General features: G+C 38.3%; 1 non-coding gene across 1 annotated transcript; it reads left to right on the forward strand.

Moving 5' to 3' along the window:
• Positions 1-1,512: 1,512 nt before the first annotated feature.
• On the forward strand, positions 1,513-1,619 carry LOC125355861. The gene has a single exon (XR_007211782.1). It is a non-coding gene; the product is annotated as a U6 spliceosomal RNA (small nuclear RNA).
• Positions 1,620-17,844: the final 16,225 nt, after the last annotated feature.

Here is a 17,844-nt window from a genome sequence, read left to right on the forward strand (position 1 = left end):
TTTGGCATGTTCATCTGTCCAGAGGTGATAGTGGGGTGTTAAAGTCCCCAGCTATCAATGTGTTTGGGTCTATGAGTGTTTTTAGAGTCAGTAGTGTTTGTTTGATGAAGTTGGGTGCTCCTGCATTCCCCCCCCCTTTATTTTTGCTGGCATTTATGGGGCTTCCATATTATCAAGAAGTTTATGTAGATCAATTAGCAATTTGTATAAGCCACTGCTATTGTATTCACGTTTAATTTCTATAGAATATTATTAATGGAGCTGCAGTAGTGCAATCAGTTAGTGCGTGGTACTTATAAGAATATTATTAACAATCATAATTATAGAAATTATTATAAATGACAGTCATATTATTTGTTGACATGCGTGCACTTTTATTTCCCAGTATGGGTACATCCTGCATTAATATCTAGTTTCTTTTCATTTCCCTGACATTCAATAATAGAGATGGTAGCAAATATCTTTGTCTTTCTAAATCTTCTGCTTGTACAAACCTACTAGTTCACCATAATGCAAACTATGAGTCATTACATGGGTTATACAATGACCTTATAAAACATGACAGTTTTAATTTTAGGAGAAACAGGATTTTTCATGGATTTTATAAAAGCAGACACGTGAAGTTTTAGAAACAGACTTTAGCATCTGTTTAGTGAATCAACTGATTTATCTTGTAACTTTTTAATAGATTCATATTTTCCTGATATTTACATTCACACATTTCTGATTCTGAATTATCCTGTAATTCTTAGGGCCATTCCACTTGACATAGTACATATAAACATTTAAAATATGCTATTATATTAACAAATTGGAAAGTACACTATAACTTTGCACTGATGTTCAATTCTTGGCATTAGTGTGTGTTATCTTTACCAAACCCTGGTATATCTGTGATTCTCCCTGCACAAAATAACAGAAAAGATTTGCTTCTTTTGTGAGATCGGAATTCATTTGAATCTATTGGTGTTCCATGGAATCACCTGGATTTTCAATGTCTTTCATGGAGATCTCTTGGCAGTTTTGTCAATACAATATATTTTCAGTTGTTGACTTCCTAGATATATTTCTTTTCTCGAGTTACATTACTTATACTTTATCTAGGATCATTTCATTCTGCATTTCAGACATTATTTATTTAGGTAGAGAAATGAGTTCCTATATCTTCTGAATTTCCTGTTCTTTTATAATCAAGTCTTCTTGTTATGAATGGGAGTGTTGGTTTCGTTTTCTCTTTCTTCCCTTATCGAGCTTCTCATTCTTGATGTTGCTCTGGCAGCTGCTGCTGCTGTTTCTGTTTTGCAAGGAGCACACCTGGGGAATTTATGATACACTCTACTCCTTTCCCTGTGGTTCCAAAAATTCATTAATGTCTGTGTGAAACCGCTCCTGTCATTTTCCTCACATATCTTTTGTTACCATGCCTCGTTACTTGACTTTGGCATTTGATCAGCTGATTTTAAATCTGTCATTTTTTTCATGAGGGTCCTTTAGGATAATAAGTGCTACACTCTGCTCGCTTCAGCAGCACATATACTAAAATTGTAACGATACAGAGAAGATTAGCATGGCCCCTGCACAAGGATGACACACAAATTTGTGAAGCGTTCCATATTTTTTGGACTCTATGGTCTCCCTTATTGGGAGTAATTAGTACAGGTTTAGGCAAGTTACAGCAGAGGATCACAAGAGCCCATTAGCTATTCCCTTATGAACACATAAGATGATCCTAAGTGAAATGAACTCCATGTTATGGAAACAATTGTTATATCACAGTTGTAATTACTTTCAACGTGCCATGCATATCTGTAGCATCTATTATAGATGATGTTCTTGTATCACCTTCCTGTGGTTGTACCTACACTTTCTCTGTAACATTATCTGAGTATATTGGAAACCATGTATACTGGTATTAGAACTGGGAAATTGAAAGGGAATACCAAAATTGAGAGACTCAGGGTAAAAAAAGAAAAACAACTACAAAAGCAATACTTGCAAAACTGTTTGGTCTAAGTGAATGGAATACCTCAGGGGGGGAAAAGGGAAAGGGGGTGGGGGAAGGGGCATGGGGGACGAGGTAACAAACAGTACAAGTAATGTATCCAATGCCTAATGTATGAAACTGTAACCTCTCTGTACATCAGTTTGATAATAAAAATTTGAAAAAAAAATAAATGCTACACTGTGTACATGTGGCTTTCTCTTCTGCCATTTTCCCTGCCTCTATTTGACTCACAGAAAATCACTCAAAGTGACTCATCTGCACAGTGGGCATTGTATTTGTGTTTTTAATGGAGTTGTCACCACCTGTGTGTGTATATGTGTGTGTGTGTGTGCGTGTGTGTGTGTAATGTATGATATTTAACTCTGCATTTCTGTTATTTTCTAATCAATACATTTTTAAATAGTTCTGCTTGGTTTTATTTTTCTCATCTATTCAGTTTTCATTTTGGTTATTTTTTATTTGTACCTTTTTTTTTTCAGTCCTGGGGCTTGAACTCAGGGCCTGAGCACTGTTCCTGGCTTCTTTTTGCTCAAGGCTAGCACTCTACCACTTGAGCCACAGCACTCCTTCTGGCTTTTTTTATATACGTGGTGATGAGGAATTGAACCCAGGGCTTCATGTATAGGAGGTAAGCACTCTACCACTAGGCCATATTCCCAGCCCCCCTCCTTTTTTATTGTTTTTTGGTTTTTTTTTTTTGGACAGTCCTGGGGCTTGGACTCAGGGCCTGAGCACTGTCCCTGGCTTCCTTTTGCTCAAGGCTAGCACTCTGCCACTTGAGCCACAGCGCCACTTCTGGCCGTTTTCTGTATATGTGGTGCTGGGGAATCGAACCCAGGGCCTCATGTATATGAGGCAGGCACTCTTGCCACTAGGCCATATCCCCAGCCCCTCCCCCTCCTTTTTTAAACTATTATTAGCGATGTGGTCTCTTTTGTTTTATCCTTTAAGTAATTTGGAAGCAATACAGTCATTTTAGGATTATATCAATGAATATCTAAAGGAGAGTACTAAGGGCTAAGGAGAATTACTATCTGATTTGAGGGTTATTACAGTAAACTCTAATGTTTACCAAATAGATCCTCCTCCCCCTTCCAAGGAATAAGAAATTCTGAATTCTACCTCCCTTCTCCCACAAAACTTAAAGTTAAATGGGGCCTTAGGGCTAGTCCTGGCCAATGTGTGTGACTAGAGGTGACTGAATCAATATAAGCTAAATACATATGTTCAATTCATTCAGTTGTCTTCCTCTTTCCCTTCCTTCTCTCTTCTCCTGGAAGGTCCCTGAAGGCAGAGCTCAGCTGTAGCCAACCTGATACATGAGTGCTTATGCAGCTGAGCTGAACATCTGCCACCAACTAGACAGTAGATGTGAATAAGAAATGAACCTAGGTTAAGATATGGACACTTCAGAGGTAAATCATTAGCACACAGAATTCTGCCCTATCCTGTCAGATCCAAGCAGAGAAAGGACAAGACGCAGATGCAATGTAGACTAAAATTAACACTAAACTAGTTGGCATTTTCTTTAAAAATAATGAGCTTCTGGTTCACAAGAAAGATACTTTAGAGGCAAAAAAAAAAGTATAGGTTTTGAAATCAATGTCATTTTCATTTATAAAATGGGTTAATAACTACTTGATGTAATTTCTTGGAGGATTATTAAAGTAAAATTTATTGAATTCCTCAGGGCTGCTCAGTCCCAATGAAAGTAATTATTCAATTCTATTGCTTCACATGACATTGCAGTACAAAGCATTACTAATTTTTACAGGTAAAAATCTGATTCATGATATCAATACATTTTTTTCACATAAAGTCAATAAAAGAACTGACCCAATTCCCATTATTTAATAGATCATCATATTCACAAAAGAAATAAGCCTTTGAAGTTCTTCAAAGACATAATAGTCTCCCACATACAATATATTAAATTCACTTGTGGATGTACTACTATTTGGTATTCTTTATATGACAAAGTTTATGCTAGGATAGTTTCTTGCCAAATAGAAATATATATATAAGTTTAAAATGTAGAGGTTATTTAAAGAAATAGAAAATTTTCTATTTCTTTTCTGCAATACTTCATATGCAGAAAATTCAAGAATTGCTTCTCTGGCAAAAATGAACTCTATAATTCTCTTGAATGAAAAAAATTAAAATCACTGGAGACAAATTTTACAGAGTTTTCTCTCTGGTGTTTTTTTTTTTTTTTCTTGCTAAATCTTTTAGTGGAAAAATTTTGGCCAGTAGCCAGGAAGGTTTGCAACTCAGTGATAAAGTGTTTGCCAAACATGTGTAATGTGTTGGGTTCAATCCCTGGAACTGCAAAAACAGAAACAATACCAAAATGGGGGGAAGTAGAAAACGTTTGACTGATTAAAATATATGAAAGTCATTTTTTACATTACTTTTACTATCAGGGCCAGAAACGTTCTCAGCAACTCCAAAGGATAATTAAATAGCAATTTTGTCTTCGAAATGTAACTCAAAATACATTAACCTGGGCTGGGAATGTGGCTTAGTGGTAGGGTGCTTGCTTAGCATGCATGAAGCCCTGCGATTGATTCCTCAGTATCACATAAACAGAAAAAAGCAGACAAAGTTCTGTGGCTCTCAAGTGGTAGAGTGCTAGCTTTGAACAAAAGAAGCTTAGGGACAGTGCCCAGGCTCTGAGTTCAAGATCCACGACTGACAAAAACAAAATTAACTTCCTTTTTCAAATCCAAGCACATGCAGATTGAGTTTGTGTGGCAATACTTAATGGAAAAAGAAGAGGCAAATATAAGGTTAAAACCTTTTTATTCTAAAAAATCAGATGCTATTATCTGTTGGGCTCGAGTACTCTTCTATCCACACTCCCTTTCACGCCCTCTCCCCTAGTCACCCGGCCTGCAGATGAAGCTAGGGTGAAGCGGGGGGAGTCAGCACCGCCTGCCACACGTGTGGCCTGGCCGAGAATGTGAGCCTGCCCCCTTTAGACAAAGTCAGGCATACGCGAACTAACTTTATTGAGACAAGGGTAACGGGAGATGATTCCGAGGGGAGGGGATTGGCCAGGATGCCCATAGGCTGAAAGCTGTTACATGATCTCCCCTTGAGCTAACATCACTCTAGCGCGCCCAGCCAAGGCAGAGCTGGTAGGGGGGGGGGGGGGGGGGCTGGCTGGAGAGTTGGGGGCTGGGTGCAAGGGGGAACCCAGAGAGGACAGCCTGCTTCCGCATTCCCCCAGGGCTTGGGGGAGGGGCATCAAGCCTAAGGGCCAGATCCCAACAATTATCACAACAATTGAGTTTTCTTTCAATTTCTAAGGTACATTCTAGAATTAGATGAAGGAGGAAAATGTTTTACACATGAATTTTTTAAGGAAAAACATAAGACTATGACTATAATAATATGGTAGAATATAATATATATTAAAACTCAAGGTAAAAGTTTCAATGATGCACCTCAGATGGCAAAGTGGTACTTATGTGGATGGTCTTTCTCTTTCTGTCTTTTGCAAATTAAATATATATATATATATATATTTAGTTGTACAAAGCAGTTTCAATTCAACATGTCAATTTATGAGTGCAATGCATTTTTATCAATGTTATGCCTTAATCATTAAATTGTTTTCAAATCGTCTTTACATTATCGCACAAAAGGGTTTCAATCCAACCTATTATTTTATGAGTACAGTGCATCCTGAACAAGGTCACCCCTTCCATGGTTAAAATCTTTGACAATTATCTTCACGTTATGGAACAAAGGGATTTCTCTTTATCTATGAGTTATGAATGCAGTGCATCTTGCTCACCTGAGATCTTATCTTTACTCTCCAATGAATTCTAGCAGATACAGCTCTGAAACTTCCATCTGCTGTGAATGTAAGTGGTTGGGATTTGAACTTGTAGCTCTCCCTCTACCCTTCTTTCCTGGCTGCTTAACCCAGGATTTGGTGATATTTCTTTGTAACAGCTGAGAACAAATACGTATCTTACCCATGAGAAGGCAATTCCCTATCGAGGAGCTTCCATGTTATACTTCCTGATCTTAGCCTTGATGATGGACCTACATAAGGGATAGGCCTAAAGAATACACAAAAAATAACCCCAAAAGGAACATCTCTTGGAAATGGGGTATGGTTGTGTTATTTATTTGCTTTCATATAGCTTACAAAAGACAAATTCCTGTCGGGATGTTAGCAGTGGTAGCCACCCCTGGAACAATTCCCAGAGGCCATGCAGAATACTGAGAAAGCAGTGGGCACTCTCAAATAGAGGAAGATAGCTAAGAAGAATGACTCTCCTGCCCAACACTTGTTAGTACTGTGGCTGTCGGGAAGTGACTTAGGCTGCTTGACCCTCAACATTCTTAACCATAAAATGGGGAGAGCAGCATAGAATTCCAAAGCACAATTCAGTGCCACTAAATTTAGGACACTGCTGGCTTTTGTCCACGAGCATGGTAGGCACTGAGCCACAGAATTTTATTTGGTAAACTAGAGCAGTGGAAAGGAGTGTAGGAGACTTGTGGGGATTTTCTCAGCAACGTAATGAGCTTGGCAAAACACTGAGCAAGTCAGATAACCCTGGCTCCATTTCTGTTTTCTTATTACTGAGTGTAGGATTTTCATCCTGAGTAGAGACCAGAGTCTGCATTTCTTTTAGCTGCATCTGAACTAATCAAGAAGTGAATTGGACCAAGAATGTGATGTCTGAGAAATATGAAAGGACTGGAGTTGTGGCACAAGTCGTCAATGCACCTGTCAAGCAAGATTGAGAAACAGTGAGTTAAAGCACTGGTAGCAGTATACACACACACACACACACACACACACACACACACACACACACACACACACACATTTTAACATGATCACGGGGATCACTTCCGCACTAGCTTATATACTTTCCCACCAGTAATTTTTCCAAAGCTTTTACTTTGTTTTTGAAGCATTTTCTCCAGGTAGTATCAGAATTCAAATTTTATTCATGAATTATTATTGTTATTTCAATATGGTGCTAGGTGCAAGAGATACATTGATGGTTAAGATAAAGTTTTTGCCTTTATGTATTTTATTTATACTTGAGTGAGAGGAGCCAAAAAAGACAAGCCAACCAACAGGAAAGCTTCTGTGTAGACGACAGTAGTGATATGAAGAAATGGAGATTTCTCTACCCTCCCCTGCAGTGTCACCCCCCAAACCCTAACTTATGATACACATCATAATGACTTCTTACAGCCTGGGCACATCTCTTTCTGTTCTCACTTATATTTTGGGGATCAAAGTATAATTTTGATTTATAACCAATCAAGATTATTAAGCATTTTTTTGCTAAATTGGTTCTTAGAGATTGACATTATGCTGGCATTACATTGCTTTAGCAATACATTAATATTGAATAATTAATGCTGATTAATGAATTTTTTTAATAACAGTGTTCCCATGAAGCAACTGTAAGTTGGTTTGAAAAACTGAAGAACCATTCAAAGCTAAACAGGGGAAACTAGAAGACAGTCTAGAGAAATGAAAAAGACATATATGAAAATAAGCATATAGAAAACTGATTGAGAAATTATACTTTATTGTAAATTTATTTTAATATGATTATTAAAATTTAATTGATAAATGATTGATAATATATCAAAATTATGAAGCATTATTATATAAATTATTACTCAAAGTAGACTTGGAAATGTTAGGTAACAGAAAGGTATTAATTAATTAATTAATGTCGGTAGTGGGGCTGGAACTTGGGCCTGAGCTCTGTCTTTGAACCATGATCCTCAGACCTCAGCCTCCTGAGTTGCTAGGATTACAGGTGTGAGCCACTGGCTCCTAGTTGCTTATTATTATTATTGTTATCATTATATTTTAATACCTTTAAATAGTTGTACAAAGATATTACCACTCAACAAATCAGTTTATGCATACATGCATCTTGATTGATGAATGGAAGTTTTTAAGCAAGTTATTTAAATTTTGAGTAGGTCACTTAGCAAAATTAACTAAAAAATAGAGTAAAGCATGAGTAGTTTAATCTTCCTTGAACAGTTACTTGTACTTCATTTGCTAATCCATCAGTCCTCAAAATAACATTGGTGTTATGAACTTCATGCTTTCAATAAGGAAATTGCTCTTAAAGACAACTTTCTAGTGTTCAGTTCAGCTGAGGCTTCCCATGGGTCCTGGATCCTGGTATGATGTTCAGTGCATTTCACTAAACACAGGTATCCATTGGTTATGATTTTAGATTTATGATTTTTATATAAGATTCTATATTTTATATTTATGATTTTATGTGTATATTTGTTTTACTTTAGATTTATGACTTTTACATTTATATTTTTATACTTATATTATAAATTGTATCTTAAATAAACTACTCTGCTTAGCTGAGGAAAGCACCTTTTCCAGTTACAAGCATGCTTACCCTCAATACAGAATCTGAGGCCTATGTGAAGGTACAGTATGCTGCTTTTGGTTTATCCGATTCTTTTCTGACAAAGCTCTTATCCATCACTGTGAATTAAGCTGCCGATTTTGATGGGTAATTTTGACAAAGATAATGTGACTGAGTTGTGAAGGCCTGACCCGTCAAAGAGGCAGATTCAGTGGGAACGGAAGGTATTTGAGCACCCCGCCTAACAGTAGCTACTCTCCTTCTCCCATGAGGCCCTATTTCATTTTCTGGCTTGTATCTCCAAGGTAGCTGGCACAGAGGGTCAGCCAAAAGAGGTATAGTGTATTGCACAAATTAAATTGACCCTCAGAGAAGCCCTCCAGGTGAACAAAGGAGGACATACAGGGGATGATCAGAGCAAGATGGCTGAAGGATCTTCTGTCCTTTCTGTTCAGAGAGATGGAATCCAAAAGACAGGAATTCTCTGGAAAACTGAGAATGGTTTTTGTTTGTTTGTTTGTTTGTTTGTTTTCCAGTTCTGGGGCTCCACAGCGCCACTTCTGGCCGTTTTCTGTATATGTGGTGCTGGAGAATTGAACCCAGAGCTTCATGTATATGAGGTAAGCACTCTTTGCCACTAGGCCATATCCCCAGCCCCCCTGAGATTGGTTCTTACTTGCAGAAGACTGACAAATATTTCAGAGGACTTCAAAATATGAAACACATATCAGGTTCTTTCTCAATAGCATACTGAAATCCCAAGTCATGCTGGCTCAGACACCTCTGAACCAGCACCCCCCCCCCCCAAGTGTGACCATACAGGGGTACCTCCGATGGCACGATGGAACCAGGGAAGCATCTTTGACATAACTAGGAACTCATTAAGACCAGACAAATCCTCTTATTGTAAAGATGACAACAGGTAATGATCTCCAGGCACCGGTGGTTTACGCCTGTAATCCTATGTACTCAGGAGGCTGAGATCTGAGGATCAAGGTTCAAAGTCAGCCAAGGCAGGAAAGTCAGTGAGACTTACCTCTAATAAATTACCAAAAAAAGCCAGAAGTGGGCTGGGGATATAGCCTAGTGGCAAGAGTGCCTGCCTCGGATACACAAGGCCCTAGGTTCGATTCCCCAGCACCACATATACAGAAAACGGCCAGAAGCGGCGCTGTGGCTCAAGTGGCAGAGTGCTAGCCTTGAGTGGGAAGAAGCCAGGGACCGTGCTCAGGCCCTGAGTCCAAGGCCCAGGACTGGCCAAAAAAAAAAAAAAAAAAAAGCCAGAAGTGGAGCAGTGGCTCAGGCAGTAGAGTGCTATCCTTGAGCAAAGACAACTCAAGGACAGTGCCCAGGCCCTGAGTTCAAGCCCCAAAACCAGCACACAAAAACTAGAAGTGCTAATGACCATAAAACATTCACACAGTTACCCAAGGAACAGTACAGAAAACTCAGTAAACATCTCTGTTTAGATGTAAATTCAATTAGAAATGAACATTGAGTTCTTCTTAATAAATTAAATCAATCTTAGTAAATTAAATCTCTGTAAAGAATGCTTGGACCACATGTATTTTCCTTTGAAGAGGATTAAAAATTCTTCAAGCCATCTCCCTCACAAGGGAGATGATTAGAAAACCGACGGGGAAAACCCTGCATGAGTAGGGTTGCTATGATCAGATTTATCAATTAGAGAATTCAGCTGTTTTCCTGCTTTGAGAGGCGAGAATAAAAACCATTTCTAAATAAAAGTCAAGATAAAGTCTCCGTGATACATGTTTCTTCAGTACCAAACCAAACCAGAGAATACGAACTAAGAAATAAGCATGGTTATTGAATATTTTCTCCAGTACAAGGCATCCATGAAATTTTCATAGATACACTCATCTAATAAATGTCTCATCTAGACACTAATAATCAGCTCCTACCTTTAATTGCCCTAAGTGCCTTTTAAAAGCTATAGACTATTTAAACATATGCAGGGTTATTCTTTGTTCCAGATAAATAATTCCTTTCTCAGTTGTTTTATCAAATGAACACTAGATGCACAGTATCACTTTATGCTAAATCCTAGTGCTGCAGTTCTTTTCTCTAGTTAAGTAGATTTTTGCCCTGAATATTTTAGCGTCAAGTGTTTTTTTCTTTTTAACAGGATAATAGAAACTATTAGTAAAGATATGTAAAGTTTGATTTTGTATAATTTATTAAGTAGATTTCACTTATGTATGGTGTTTCCTTTTATGTTTTTTAAATCTTACATGTTTGAACTACTTTATTTTGCATTTTGAGTCATTAATGATACATTTTCTGTATTTATTGAAACACAAGAGTAAGAACCGTGAATAGATTTTCTTTCCATTCAGTATTTCTTCCCATGTCGACTGCCACCCTTACATAAATAAAAGTGCTACCCTGAATTTCCATACTTTTCCTCAAGGGAAACTTCAAAGGTCAAAGCATTGTCAGTGATTAGTGATGCACCTATATCTGTTGCTGAAAACTAGAGAAACAAGATTTTAAAATATTTCTCTGAGATTTGACTCAATTTAAAAAGAAAACTTTAAATAAGGCATGAGTGGCATGAGGGGAGTCTTGAAGGTCACTGGTGTTGTGGGTGGGTCTCACCTGTCTTATCCACTCATAATCATTGCCTAGGGATTAAGAGTCACTAGGTCAAAGTAACATTGTGTTTTGTCCCAGATGAAAGATTTAAAAGTGACAGACAAGAGTCACCATTTTGAGATTTTTAACTCCCATTTACTACATAAAAAGCAGGAAATGTTTTTCTTTTTTCTATTTCTCTCTATTTCAATTCTATTATACTAAAACAAATCTTTGCTAAAACTTTCATTTGTTTGTTTAAAAAAGGACAGAAGGGCCGGCAATGATGGAGATGTGTTGTTCTCATAACCTGAATTCAGAAATTGAAACACCTTTGACAACTAGTAAATTTTAAAAAATACAAAACAACAACAACCCTGCAACTAAATATTTCCACCAACTAGGTTTAACAAATACTAGTAAAAGTTAAAATTTGGCCAGGTGCCACGGTCTCATGCTTGTAATCCTAGCTGAAATCTAAGGGTATAGTTCAAAGCTAAACAGGGCTGGAAAGTCCATCAGACTCATATCCAATTAACACCAAAAAAAAAAAAAAAAAGACAGAAGAGGAGCTGTGGCTCCAGTGATAGAGCACCAGCCTTGAGCATAGGGACAGTTCCCAGACCCTAAGTTCAAACCTGAGTACTAGAACACATACAGAATAGCTGAAATGTATTGAATGCGTCTTATGTAACAGGAAATGGGTTCTGTGCTGGATATGCAGACATGATAGTATCATTCATTGCACTTGAAAGGGCCAATTACAATTTTTTTTTAATCTAAAACTCTGGACCTGGATCCTGAGTTTAAATCCAGGTCTTGTAATTTGAGTGGCTAGAATGGGTTGGGACACACGGGAGGAGAGAATTCATCAAGATGCATTGTACTCATCAACTGATTAGTTGAATTGAAACATTTTTGTGCAAACTAATGATAATTTTTAAATAAGTTTTGGCTGGGCATTGGTGACCTGTAATCCCAGCTACTCAACATACTGAGACCTGAGGATCTTAGTTCAAGCTAGCCCAAGCAGAAATGTCTGTGAGACTCTTTTCTCCCATTAACCAGTAAAAAGCCAGAAGTAGAGGTGTGGCTTAAGTAGTGGAGAACTAGCCTTCAGCAAAAATGCTGAAGGAGAGTGCAAGGCCCTGAGTTCAAGTCCCAGTACCAGCAGAGACAAACAAAACAAGTTAAAATGGATGAATAAATAAACAAATCTAGCTCTACCATTTTTATTTTATTTTTTTTCCTGAGGCTTGAACTCTGGGCCTGGGCGCTGTCCCTGAGTTATTCAGCTCAAGGCTAGTGCTCACAGCACCACTTTCATGCAGTGGTTGTTGTTTATATGTTTTGGTTTGTTTGTTTGTTTGTTTTTGCCAGTCCTGGGTCTTGAACTCAGGGCCTGAATACTGTCCCTTGCTTCTTTTTGCTCAAGGCTAGCACTCTACCTCTTGAGCCACAGAGCCACTTCTGGCTTTTTCTATATATATGGTGCTGAGGAATGGAACCCAGGGCTTCATGTATATGAGGCAAGCACTCTACCACTAGGCCATATTCCCAGCCCCCTTTTTTTTCTTTTTGTGACTTTGGCCAAGTTATTTGTTACTTTATCAGTCCTCAGTTCCCTTCCATGAAGTAAGATTATTTTAAAGAATAAGAGAATTAAGATAGATAAAACATTTCTGAGTATCTAGGGTAGATGAAGTGTTTTATGAATTTCTATGGCTATTATTACTACAGAGGAAGAGTTCATCCACACCACTTACCACGTCTACACTGGTGAATTACCTTTTGGGGGTAATAACCATTAAGCTATGTTTTTAACTAAGTAGCGAAGTACTTGAATTGCAGAGCACTGTCTTATTTATATTTATATTCCATCATGTGGTGGTTTCCTATCCTGGTTCACAAGAATGGACATGACTGACTTTTAAAAATAAAGACTAATCTGTGCTACTATACTACAAAATAGTTCTGGTTCATCTTGAACAATGGTAGACACCAAAATTCTACAAGCTCTGTCATCAAGATTTCCTGGCTTGGTTAATGTATTTGAAAACAGACCTGATTGTAAGGCCTGCGCTCTGAGCCATTCTAACACCCCCACCCCCCTCCACACACATTACACTACTGATGTTCATTTAATGGCTGGAGACTGAAAAATCCTACGAAGGAACATACCTGAGTATGTATGTAGCTAGGAAGATTTGGCAGCTTAGGTTGTGTGTGTGTGTGTGTGTGTGTGTGTGTGTGTGTGTGTGTGTGTGTGTGTTTCTTAGATTTGTTTACAACATTTTCAAATTCAAATGAGGATAAGTGACTCTTTTCAAGTAGATTGGGTCCAGTGGTGTGTTTTTCCCCATTATATTAGAAGTTTCTCAAGTTGATTTTCTTATTTTCAGTTGTTTTGTTTGTTTGTTTGTTACTTAGTGGCAGTACTGGGATTTAAACTCTTGGCTTTAAAAAAAAAATTAATTATTTATTGTCAAAGTGATGTACCAGAGGGCTTACAGTTTCATATGTAGGCCATGGGTACATTTCTTGTACTATTTGTTACCTCCTCCCTCACTCCCGCCCTCCCCTCCCCTTTTCCCTCCCCCCTCCCCCCCCTCTCCCCCCCCCCCCCCCCCCCGCCCATGAGTTGTTCAGTTGGTTTACACCAAATGGTTTTACAAGTATTGCTTTTGGAGTCATTTTGGAGTCATTTGTCTTTTTATCCTTTTTTGTTTTGTTTTGTTTTGTTTTGTTTTGTTTTTTGCCAGTCCTGGGCTTGGACTCAGAGCCTGGACACTGTCCCTTGCTTCTTTTTGCTCAAGGCTAGCACTTTGCCTCTTGAGCCACAGCGCCACTTCTGGCCGTTTTCTGTATATGTGGTGCTTAGGAATTAAACCCAGGGCTTCATGTATAGGAGGCAACCACTCTTGCCACTAGGCCATATTCCCAGCTCTCTTTTTCTTTATTTCATTTCATTATTTTTTTTGGCCAGTCCTGGGGCTTGGACTCAGGACCTGAGCACTGTCCCTGGCTTCTTTTTCCTCAAGGCTAGCACTCTGCCACTTGAGCCACAGCACCACTTCTGGCCATTTTCTATATATGTGGTGCTGGGGAATCGAACCCAGGGTTTGTGTATTCGAGGCAAGCACTCTTGCCACTAGGCCATATTCCCAGCCCCCTCTTTTTATCCTTTGTCTCTTGATTTTGATATTCCCTTTCACTTTCCTAGTTCTATTACCAGTATATACAGTATCCAGGGTACTCAGATGAGATACAGTGATAGCACTGGGACAACCACAGGAAGAGGGTACAAGAGGATCATCAAGAAAAGAAGCTACAGTTTCACATGGCATGTTGAAAGTAACTAAAACAGTGATATAACAGTCGTTTCCATAACATGGAGTTCATTTCACTTAGCATCATCTTATGCGTTCATAAGGGCATAGCTACTAGGCTCTTGTGATCTAGACTAAATATTGCCTATGAGGGAGACCATAGAGTCCATGTTTCTTTGGGTCTGGCTCACTTCACTTAGTATAATTTTTTCCAAGTCCTTCCATTTCCTTACGAATGGGGCAATGTCATTCTTTCTGATAGAGGCATAAAATTCCATTGTGTATATGTACCACATTTTCCTGATCCATTTCCTGATCATCTACTGAGGAGCTTCTGGGTTAGTTCCATATTTTAGCTATAACAAATTGTGCTGTGATGAACATTGTTGTGAGGACGCGCAAGTTGATTTTAGAAGTCCTCTTTTTTAAGTTTCCGTGAAATTTTAAAAATGCAATCATGAGCTACTATGGAATTCCATGACAATAAATAAGCCTGATCCTGATTTTCAGGATGAGAGGGAGCACAGTGAAGGGCAGGAGGTGTGGACATAGACACCAAAGCTTCCCGTAACAGAGGAATGCACACATGAACAGTGCCCAGGAGTTACAAAGTCACACCTGTGGAAAGCAGGAAACATCAGGCCAGTTCCCTATGACACTGCATCACCTGGCCATGGACTCCAGGAGAGCTTCCTTCCAGAAATGTCTACACCAAGAGACTCATGTGGAGAAGGAATGAACCAGGTGAAAATGCGAGAGAATATTCCAAACCGAGGAAACCAACCACATGTGCAAAGGCCTTCTAACAGGGGGGCACCAATCTGCTCAGGAGTAGCTAAAAGAAAGTCAATGATATAACAAAAAAACTCCAAAAAACAAAAAAAGAGTAAGGGTCAGAGTGGTTCAAGAGGAGGCCCCAAGGTAGAAAGCAGAGAATGAATTCATGTAGCCAGCATTTATGGGCATCTAGCATATTCCCATTAATGCCACAGTAAAGAGGAATATCAAAGTAATAAGGTGGATTTCTTTCAAGGAGCTATTTAATCTGGCAAAAGATGGACACACAGTGAGGTGCATGAGCATGCATGCTCTCTCTCTCACACACACACACACACACGCACACACCTAGATACAGCATAATGTGATCAGTACTGCAATAGTATTAAGAAATAAATGCTGTGGAAACATGGTGGAAGGAGTTCTATTATTCTTAATTAAGTAGGAACAGGAATACACAACTCTTTTGTTGAGTGATTGACATTTTAGCTTAACCTTAAAGGTGTTCCAGACAATGGCATAAGGAGAAGTACAAAGTACTTTTCTGCCACAAGTTGCTTAAGTCATAAATTCCTTGATGAACCTAGTTAATTTTAAATTGCAAAAGAAATTATGTTTTCTGAAGAAAGATTTAAGCTAGAAATAAGTAACAGACAAGAAGAAAAACTCTGGCATTTTGTCATGTATGTACTTATAAATAATGTGCTGATAAAACCAAGTATCCACCTGAAAATTACAAAATGCTTAAAGGTAAATTCAACATGGTAGGCATAACATACATAGGATACAGCTAAAGCCACATAAAAAGCTTACAGACTTCTGTGCATATATTGAGAATGTAAGATTAATGTCTATACACTATGTATCTATTACCAAATCTATAAGATATCAAATTAAATCTGAAGCGGAGAGAAAAACAATGGCATGCGTAGAAAGACGTTGTTTAAACATACAACATATCAATAAGACAAAAAGCAGATTCTCCAGAAACATAAAAATATGTATATTAAGGGTAAATGAGCCAAAAATCAGAAACCAGACAGGGATCTCCCTGTATATTTCTATAAATATTAAACGACAATAGTTATAATAAACAACTTAATTGTCAATATTTTTTAAAAACATGAATGTAATAAATACTTTGAAAACATCGTATAACAAAGAAAAATGGGAATAGTTTGACAATCAAGGTTGGTTCACAGTTTAAAAACTGGACACTTTATTTGCAGGACTCATTACTCTCTTTTCTTTCTGCTTCTTAATAACTGAAAGGTGAAAATGTGGTCCCAGTGCAGTCAGCATTCCCAACCGCAGCCACTAGGTGGCGAATGTTTCCAAACTATGGGAGGAGCTGCAGTGACTCAGCCTGTGGATACAGTTTTTGGTTTGGGGGTTTTTATTTTTTCTTTTTTCCTGTTCTACAGGGGATCAAAAACAGAATGTTCTAAAACATGCCCATTATTATCATTTAGGCACCTGTGTTGTTTTCCTGAAACAAAAGACAGCAATGAAATTGCCTTTCAAAAATGTTGAATGCAGGTTTTAGTAGCAGCATTTGAAATCCCACTCTAACAATAGAACCTTCCACTTAGCTCAGAACAAGGCAGGAGAAATGGAGCAGCCCATCACAGATTCCCATCTCCATGACAACCTTTCCAGCTCCATGCACAATTAAAGCCACAGCATCCTTTTTTTTTTTTCAGAGAAAAACAAAAATTATCTGAATCCTGCTAGTAGTATTATCTTTTTTTAGAAGAAATCAAGTTGATTCTAATTAATGGGATGAGTTATTGAAGGCAGGGGGGATAAGATTTGAAAATGCTTCTGGTAAGCAACCCTCTCCCTCATCTATTAGTAAGGGAAAATACATATTTTGTGTGTTTTGAAGTTCTGAAATTACACAGCTCCCTTTAGCTTTCTTTGACAATAGTTCTCATGTGCCAGGAATTCTGAAAAATTCTGGCTTAATTTCCCCTTAAAGCTGTATTTGTACATTTAACAAAAATCTTCTCATCCATTAGCAATTATGTTTTGACCAGATGGTGTGGAAAGCATGGGAACTTCCCCGAGTCCTGGAATAACCTCACCTCCATGGCTGGGGCTCCGTCTGCTCTTTTGAAAACATTGGGGGTCTTTAGCTGTCAGGCAGAAAGCTTATAACATTCAGGTTCTCTCTGCTTAGAATTTTTTAGGGGCTCAAGAATATCTGAAGGATCCAGGCCACAGTGGCTATTGTCTTTAATCCTAGTTAGTCAGGAGGCTGAGATCTGATGATCACAGTTCAAAATCACCTCGTGCAGCAAAGTTCATAAGACTTTCGTCTCCAATGAAGTGCCAGAAATAGAAGGTGGAGGTAGTAGAGCATTAGCCTTGAGCAGAAAAGCTCAGGGTTCAAGACCAGCTCACTTTCACTCTCTCTGTCTCTGTCTCTCTCTGTCTGTCTCTCTCTGTCTCTGTCTGTCTGTCTGTCTGTCTCTCTCTCTCTCTCTCTCTCTCTCTCACACACACACACACACACACACACACGCACACTTCAAAGGGTTAAAACCATAAAGAAAATTTATGGCACAAGAGCTTACCATGACTGGTGATAGAACAATAGAACCGAATTTTCGTATTTTATGAGAGGTAAAACATGAAAGGCTTTGTTGATTTTAAGACATTTCTTAAACTCACAAGAAAGAACTCAAGAGAGTACTACATTGCCAAGGGTTATATAGAATATTATTTCATGAATGTCATAAAC

Source organism: Perognathus longimembris, chromosome 7 (genome assembly GCF_023159225.1).
Source record: "Perognathus longimembris pacificus isolate PPM17 chromosome 7, ASM2315922v1, whole genome shotgun sequence".
Taxonomy (NCBI): domain Eukaryota; kingdom Metazoa; phylum Chordata; class Mammalia; order Rodentia; family Heteromyidae; genus Perognathus; species Perognathus longimembris.